The sequence below is a fragment of the Hemibagrus wyckioides genome, linkage group LG22 (genome assembly GCF_019097595.1).
Source record: "Hemibagrus wyckioides isolate EC202008001 linkage group LG22, SWU_Hwy_1.0, whole genome shotgun sequence".
Lineage (NCBI taxonomy): Eukaryota > Metazoa > Chordata > Actinopteri > Siluriformes > Bagridae > Hemibagrus > Hemibagrus wyckioides.
Genome location: NC_080731.1, coordinates 8,130,878 through 8,139,383, shown reverse-complemented (window position 1 = coordinate 8,139,383; position 8,506 = coordinate 8,130,878).

The window sequence follows — 8,506 nt, the reverse complement described above, 5'->3', positions numbered from 1 at the left end:
CCAAATACAGAGCAGCTTCCTAATGCAGCACAGAATACTTCCTGTGAAAATGTTAACTTAGTAAGCTAAACTTACCTTCATTATAGTCTATAACTCCGTTTTATCTGTTATTTGTTCTTACCTCAAACATGGGAGAGGTGCCTTTTTCTGGCAGAGTACACGCCAGCAATTCTGCAAGAAACTTGGCCATAAACGTGTGTGTGTGTGTGAGTGTGTGTGTGTGTGAGTGTGTGTGTGAGTGTGTGTGTGTGTGTGTGTGTGTGTGAGTGTGTGTGAGTGTGTGTGTGTGTGAGTGTGTGTGTGAGTGTGTGTGTGTGTGTGTGTGTGTGAGTGTGTGTGAGTGTGTGTGTGTGTGAGTGTGTGTGTGAGTGTGTGTGTGTGTGTGTGTGTGTGAGTGTGTGTGTGTGTGAGTGTGTGTGTGAGTGTGTGTGTGTGTGTGTGTGAGTGTGTGTGTGTGTGAGTGTGTGTGTGTGTGTGTGTGTGAGTGTGTGTGAGTGTGTGTGTGTGTGAGTGTGTGTGAGTGTGTGTGTGTGTGTGTGTGTGTGTTAGTTAAATCTCAGCGTCCCGTAGCTGACAGGTAGTCTTTGGTGGTTTCTCCGCCGGTTCTCTGTAGTTTCTCTGGAGATGAATTCTTTGTACACCGAATGTGTTCATATGTTCACCAGTTCAGCATCAGCAGTATTCCAATATATATATATATATATATATATATATATATATATATATAATACAAACACACCGTAACGAGACGGAAAACGGAATAAAATCAAGCCTTGTGAACAGATCCGTTCAACTCGAGCCAGCCGCTCGCGCAGAAAAGCTGTTTGAATAATGTAAACCGTTAGAGCGAGCGCGTGCAGCTTTGTGTGTGTGTGTGTGTGTGTGCGCGCGCGCTCGGTGTTAGGTGGGGGCGGGGCCAGAGATACAAGTCACTAGAGTTATCTTTAGGACAAAAATAACAGATATACAGTACAACAACAAGCTTCTTGTGTTATCAGGGTTGGTCTTAGTGTGTTGTGGTTTTATAACAACAATAAAACCTACAGTGAATTACACAAACCTGAAATTTTGTTCAAGCTCACATGGCTGAGATTTTCCCCCCTTCTGCATCAATAAAACACTATGCATTTGTGTTGTTTCATTCTTTTATTATACCTTATATATACACAATATATAAATATTATATACTATATAGCATACTTAATATCTTTCTCTCTCTCCGTCTTTCACTGTCCAGCTATACATCCCACTCCCGAGGTCCCATTGTTCCAAGTTTCCAGTATGACCACTGGCCCTACCCCTGGTCAGAGTCTCGTCCCTTGGTGGTGCTCACTGACGCTGTGGATGGATCTTTGTGGACAGTCTGAGACTAGAAGACAGCCGTGGACAGAGCCACTTGCACACAATTAGTACCTGTAACAAACTCAGAACCTACACTGACCTAATAGTTCCTAATGGGCACTTGGTTGCTGTTGTGGAAAGGACATTATTTAATTACATTTACATTATTTAATGTCCAGTGTCACCCAAATGAGGATGAGGTTCCCTTCAGACCCTGGTTCCTCTCAAGGTTTCTTCCTCATATCATCACAGGGAGTTTTTCCACCACCGTCGCCTCAGGCTTGCTCATTAGCGATAAAATAGTTTAATAATTTTTTTTTCTCCTTTCTCTGTTTCTCTACTTTTGTAAAGCTGATTTGAGACAATGTCCATTGTAAAAGGTGCTATACAAATAAATTGAATTGAAAAAATATAAGGGTCATTTCTGGTTCAGTTTTGGGGATAATATTATCTGGCATAATATCAGTCCAGTTATGGCTGTTTTGTGGAGCTTCTGGATAGGTTTTGGCGGCGTAAAGGTGGTTGCATTTTGGCTCTCGTCTGGCTGACCTGTGTGGATTCTGGCACTGTTGTGGGCCAGTTATGGCTGATTTCTGGTGACATTGTGAAGTTGTGGCAGATCCAGCCCAGAACCAATTTGCTATCTGAGTGATTAGTAAGGAAGAGCTGTTATCATAATAAAGATGACACCAGATTTTCTTTACATCTTAAAGCAAAACTCCACCCTAAAATACACGATATTGCCAAAAGTTTTGGGACACCCCTCCAAATCATTGAATTCAGGTGTTGGTTTTCAGGGGTTGGGCTTGGCCGCTTAGTTCCAGTGAAAGGAACTCTTAATGCTTCAGTATACTAAGACATTTTGGACGATTTCATGCTCCCATCATTGTGGGAACAGTTTGGGGATGACCCCTTCCTGTTCCAACATGACTGCACACCAGTGCACAAAGCAAGGTCCATAAAGACATGGGTGAGCGATGTATTTCAAAAAGATCTCAACATCTTGAAAGGATATTTGAAGGTATAACACCTTACTGCAGGTTGGCAAGTAGAAACAAATGTGTTTCTGTGTGCTTGTTTTTAAGGGCATTACTATGGCTGAGCAAGGTATACTAACAATCCTTAACTCAAATATAATTACAGTGGCTTTTTAAATCAATAAACAATCATAATACCCCAAAATGAGTAGTAGATATTAAACCTTCCCCAGTGTTCACAGAGAAATGAGACTCTGTATGGCTGTAAATGAATACTTTGCAAAGCTAGGGCAAAAAAGAGATTTGTGTACAAGTGCATATGTTTATCTGGTGACTGGGCTTATTTACTGTCAAAGATTCATTTTTATTCAATTTCTTATTCACCAGAATCAGGTCCATTGTGTGTGTACCATGACCTTTCAGGAACCCATCACACCAAGGCACTCAGATAGGCAGAGATTGCATGATGGCATAATCTGTCTCATGGGTTATAGCTTTACGGATTATCCTTTCATTCTTCACTTATTAATAAATATTGTAGAGCTATAGGGAATTTGCTCTGCTGTCATTTTATGTGATATGGAACTGAAAAAAATCTGCTGTTGTTGTGACTGGTTAAGTGGTTAAGGCTCTGGCTTAGTAGTCAGAATGTTATTGGTTCAAGTCTGCCCCTCCCTCCCTTCATGTGCCTCCATTGTTGGGATATTAAGCATGACCCTTAACTGGGTCAAATAAATGGAGAGCTTAAAAAAAAGGAAATCCAAGCATTGATTGCTGTCTTGCAATTTAGCAGATACAATGGATTTTATCCATTAGCAATTCACAAAATGTACAAACATTTGAAAACTTAGTGATACAAAGCATCTAGCAAACCTGCAAAGATAAAGCGAACTTGCAAGACCAAAGACAAATTGATTATTTGTGCATGTATTAGAGTGGTCTAGCTGTTACTAAAAAGAGTGCATAACACAAAAAGGCAATCAGTAAAGAAAGAACAGCTTCAGACCTAAGTGTATAAATAATACAAACCTAAGTCCATAAGGAATAGAAAAGGCAGTGAGTGCCTAGACACCAAGGGTTTTTTTAGTTACGACACAGCCATTTGGTGCTCTCAATCCATGGTGCTCTGGGATATATTTCTTACTCTCAGTGGTCTACTTCTTTACATCTTAAAGAAAAATACCACCCTGAAATACACTATATTGGGAAAAGTTTTGGGACACCCCTCCAAATCACTGAATGCAGGTGTTGTTTTTCAGGGGTTGGGCTTGGGCCCTTAGTTCCAGTGAAAGGAACTCTTAATGCTTCAGCATACCGAGATATTTCGGACAATTTCATGCTCCCAACTTTGTGGGAACAGCTTGGGGATGACCCCTTCCTGTTCCAACATGACTGCTCACCAGTGTACAAAGCAAGGTCCATAAAGACACGGATGAGCGAGTTTGGTGTGGAGGAACTTGACTGTCCTGCACAGAGTCCTGACCTCAACCCGATAGAACACCTTTGGGATAAATTAGAGTGGAGACCTTGAGCCAGGCCTTCTTATCCTTCAACATCAGTGCCTGACCTCACAAATGCGCTTCAGTATGTTTAATATCTGATCAATGGTGATCCATGAATCACAAGCAGTGTCTATAGCATTGGGTCAAAATAGAGATGAACAGAGTTAAATATGGACAATCGATAATCAATATCAAAACATGAAACAGGTCAAAATCCAGGCTGTATAATGAGATTAAATTTGGAACACTAGGCCTGACGTAAAGTAACAATTTGCATCAAGTCAAGTCAAGAAGCTTTTATTGTCATTTCAACCATATATATATCTGACACAGTGAAATGAAACAACGTTTCTCCAGGACCCTGGTGCTATATAAAACAACACAGAGCTACAAAACAACACAAAGCTAAGGGCTTAAAGTAAGTTGTCCTAGCCACATAAAGTGCATCGTGTGCAACCTAGTGCAAACAGAGCAGGACAAAAAGACAATACAAAACAAAACTACAGGACAGATACACAAAATACACAAAAACATTCTGTATAATGTTATACAGTGCAATGTGCAATCAGCAAGACTTCACAACAAACACTGATACACCAAGGATAAAAGAAAGTAATCCAGAACCAAACATAAAACAGGTGCCCACCATTGAGTAACAGACCGACGACAGGACTGTGACAGAAACAGGGCGAGAACACAAAGAAAGAGAGCGTGACAGGTCGGTGTACCTAATAAGATAGAAGCAAAATGAAGGTTTGTATTATTCTAAGGCTTGGGTGAAATTTTAATACGTTACAGAATTATTGTATCTCATACGAAGATAACAAATAGAGCTGATGTAAGAATGTAATACGTTCTTAAAAAAAGTTAAAAAAGCATAAAACAAATATCTTCCTAGCAGATGGAGTGTGTTCTCAGTGCACTACCTGGATCTGCAAGTGGAGCTTACGTCGACTTCCCTGTGTTTCAGTAGGGCTTGGATAGGGACTGACCTGATTGAGAAAGGTGTGCCACAGCTTTTCATGTGTAGGTGGCCTGCTGTTCCACCGGCTGCCACACTCTAATTACACACATACACACGCTTACAAACTTCACCAGTAAAGCTTTAGCACAGACAAAATAAATAGCTGGATTACCAAATGTGAACGATAAAACAGTTGGCAAAAAATTCTGGATGCCGCCATCACACTGCTTTCAGTGTGTGTGAGATGTATGAGATGAGTTCCATAGACAGCATGTGATGGGTTCCATATTGTGCCCCGAAGATGTTCCATATGGTTTCCCAGTGGTTGGGGTGCTGGGTACCAGGCATCACGACATCACAGAGTGATCACCTGCTGGGAAATTTCTTTAGGGAAACAATGAGAAAGCGGGAAAACAGGAAGTAAAAGATGGCCATTTTTTATGCATGAGCTTATGGTCAGGTGCACACAGCACCGAAAACTACTTAAGTGCAATATTACAGACACAATAATAATGTAGCTATTCAGTTGTTCTATGAAACATCTGATGCATGTTGTCTTCCATTGTGCCCATGCAAAAAACAATTCAGGATCATAAAGCCCAGAGAAACAAGGCCACACTGCATCAGGAGCTCTCCCTGATTTATCCTCCCAGCAACTAACAGAGTCAGGACCAGCCCATTAGTAAATGAGCCCTAACTCACATTGACAGTCATATTCTCCTTCTTGGCTCTCTTTGGGGTAGATCAATGCAGCTGGGAGGCTCTTAGATTTGGGGAAGTGTTTTAAGTCTACTTACGGCTTGCAGGCTGCTCCAGAGGAGCAGGTGGTTGGAAAGGATGTGTCATCTTTGTGTGGGTGATGAAGTGGGGTAATTGAAGTTTCATGTAATCCTGTTTTTACTTTTTTATGGGGTTTTTTTGCTATTTCTTTATTTTTACTTGAGTGAATGAGTGCTAGCTCAAGTGGTGTGTGTGTGTAGATGATGGGAATGTTAGGGAGGTGGGGCTGCCAGAAAATAAGGGTAAAAAAAAACACCATCAATATTAATAGAGTGAAAAAACCCTGCACACCAAACCCCAGACTAAAATAACTTGCACACACAGCAGCCAGCATCTGCACTGCACCTCCTTTAATTTAATAATTTAGCAACTCAGGATCCTAATCGTCTGCATCTACTATCTTCACCATGCTGTTTATTGGAGGAGACATCACAAAACAAGTTGTATTTTGGATCCATGAATGTCTGGTCAAGAATTGCTGTAATATATCAGCTGGCCTTTATCTTATAGCCATATGGATGTCATATGATGTCCAGAGTACACAAACTAATGAATTAACATTCAGCTGTTTCCTACTTCACTGGATAAATGAAGAAATAACACAGTGGTGAAGATATAATCCAATGTTTTCTTCTTAAATCAGCAGACCAAGAGCACTAGTAGCATTCAGCTGCACATTAAAAGGTTTTGAAAAGTAAGAAAGTGAAAATGACTGAGTATTACAAAGCAAAGCTTTGACACTATGCATGTTGGCTAAAGAAAATACATAGAAGGGCTTAATTGTGATGTACAAGGAGCCATGACTGCAGCCCTTGTAGAAATGATTGGATTTTTTTATAGTCATGACCTTTACTTTCACATATGTCCATTACTCTCATGCGACCTTACTTTGTGCACTGGTGTGCAGTCATGTTGGAACAGGAAGGGGTCATCCCCAAACTATTCCCAGAAAGTTGGGAGCATGAAATTGTCCAAAATGTCTTGGTATAAAGCTCAAGCATTAAGAGTTCCTTTCACTGGAACTAAGGGGCCAAGCCCAACCCCTGAGACACAACACCTGAACTCAATGAATTGGAGGGGTGTCCCAAAACTTTTGCCAGTGTGCATCTTCCCTTAACTGTTGTCACAAAGTTGGAAGCATACAATTGTATACAATATCTTTGTATGCTGTAAAGCTACAGATCTCACTAGAACTAAGAGGCCCAAACCTGTTCATGACACTCAAGCAAGCTCCATAAAAATTGGGATTGTCAAAATTGGTGTGGAAGAACTTAAGCGTCCAGCACAGATCCCTGACCTCAAGTCCACTGAAAACGTCTGATTGCTGACTACGCCTCAAAATGTAGTGGAAAGCAGCCTTCCCAAAAGAGTGTGAAGGGGAACAAAATGCGGAAGGGGTTGTTCAAGAATCACAGATAGGTGTGATGGTAAAGAATCCACAAACTGGTGGTTATATGGTGTACCCAGATAGATAGTTGTAGCATTTTCAAACTCCGTTTTTTGGTCAATTCAAGGTCATGAAACCTTTCTGAACCTTTCATACAACATATACAAAAATTCTATATGACCAGGCCAGTTTAAAGAAAACCACAGTCATCCAGATAATTAAATACAGCAGCTAAGACTGTGGAAAAGTAGATGGGGCATTTTTCAAGTCAAAACGCATTACTATTACTGTATATTACAAGGTAGCTGTCAGATCTGAATTTCAGAAGCAGGATATTTTCCTTTAGCTTATTATGTCGTTGCTAGAAATCGAATTATTTGTTTTAAATGAATTTCTTTGTGCATCTGTTTCTTCTTTGTCCCATCATTCTGACCACTTTGATTTTTTTTCCAGTGTGACCATGTGTTTATTCCAACCAATACGCTATTTGTGAAAGGTTTCAGATTGTTTCTGATTTCTCTCTACAGAAAAATGTAAATGGTTTTATTAGCATGTTAAAAACATGGTTAACGTTCTTCTGTCAGAAAATGGGATGATGCATATCTTCAAACCTTTAGACATGACAAACATTATGTGCACTGGAGTCTGGTTAACAATCTAAAATTCATTTCAGTTGTTTACTATTTAAACATTTCTGAGTAACGAATGCCTTTAATCAACGTCTACTGCCGTGCCCATTAATGTTTAAGTATCCTAGCCCACTGAATACTAATTCTCTTGCTTCATTGCTTATAACCTTTTAAAAGTGCCATGAAAGATCTAAAGCCCTGACTATTTCAAACAGAGGAAGATCGTTCATTCTGCTCAGGTTTGAGGTGATTACATGGCTGTTACTTAGAACCAGGATGAGCTGATGCTTGGTGTCCTTCTCATATCCACTGCAGACTGAATCTTTCTGCTCTGAAGATGTGTGATTACTCACCAGTCCTGTTATCATCACGGAGTCACTGTGTCCCAGACACGCAGTGTTAGTGGATTAGTTTTGCAGTACGCTCTGTTCGGATATATAGCAGTATCTGAGGGAAAGGTTTTTTGACATCAGAATGGCTTTCATGATGGAAAACTAAGAAGTGATGCATTCAGAACTGAATCTTGCCTCATATACACCGATCAGGCATAACATTACGAGCAGCGAGAGGCGACGTGAATAACACTGATGATCTCCTCATCATGGCTCCTGTTAGTGGGTGGGATATATTAGGCAGCAAGTGAACATTTTGTCCTCAAAGTTGATGTGTTAGAAGCAGGAAAAATGGGCAAGCGTAAGGATTTGAGAGAGTTTGACAAAGGGCCAAATTGGGCTTACAGGACATAAAGGATCTGCTGCTAACATCTTGGTGCCAGATACCACAGCACACCTTCAGAGATCTAGTGAAGTCCATGCCTCGACGGGTCAGGGCTGTTTTGGAAGCAAAAGGGGGACCGACACAATATTAGGCAGGTGGTCATAATGTTATGGCTGTGACAGTGTGTGTTGAATGAGCTTCAGTGTGTA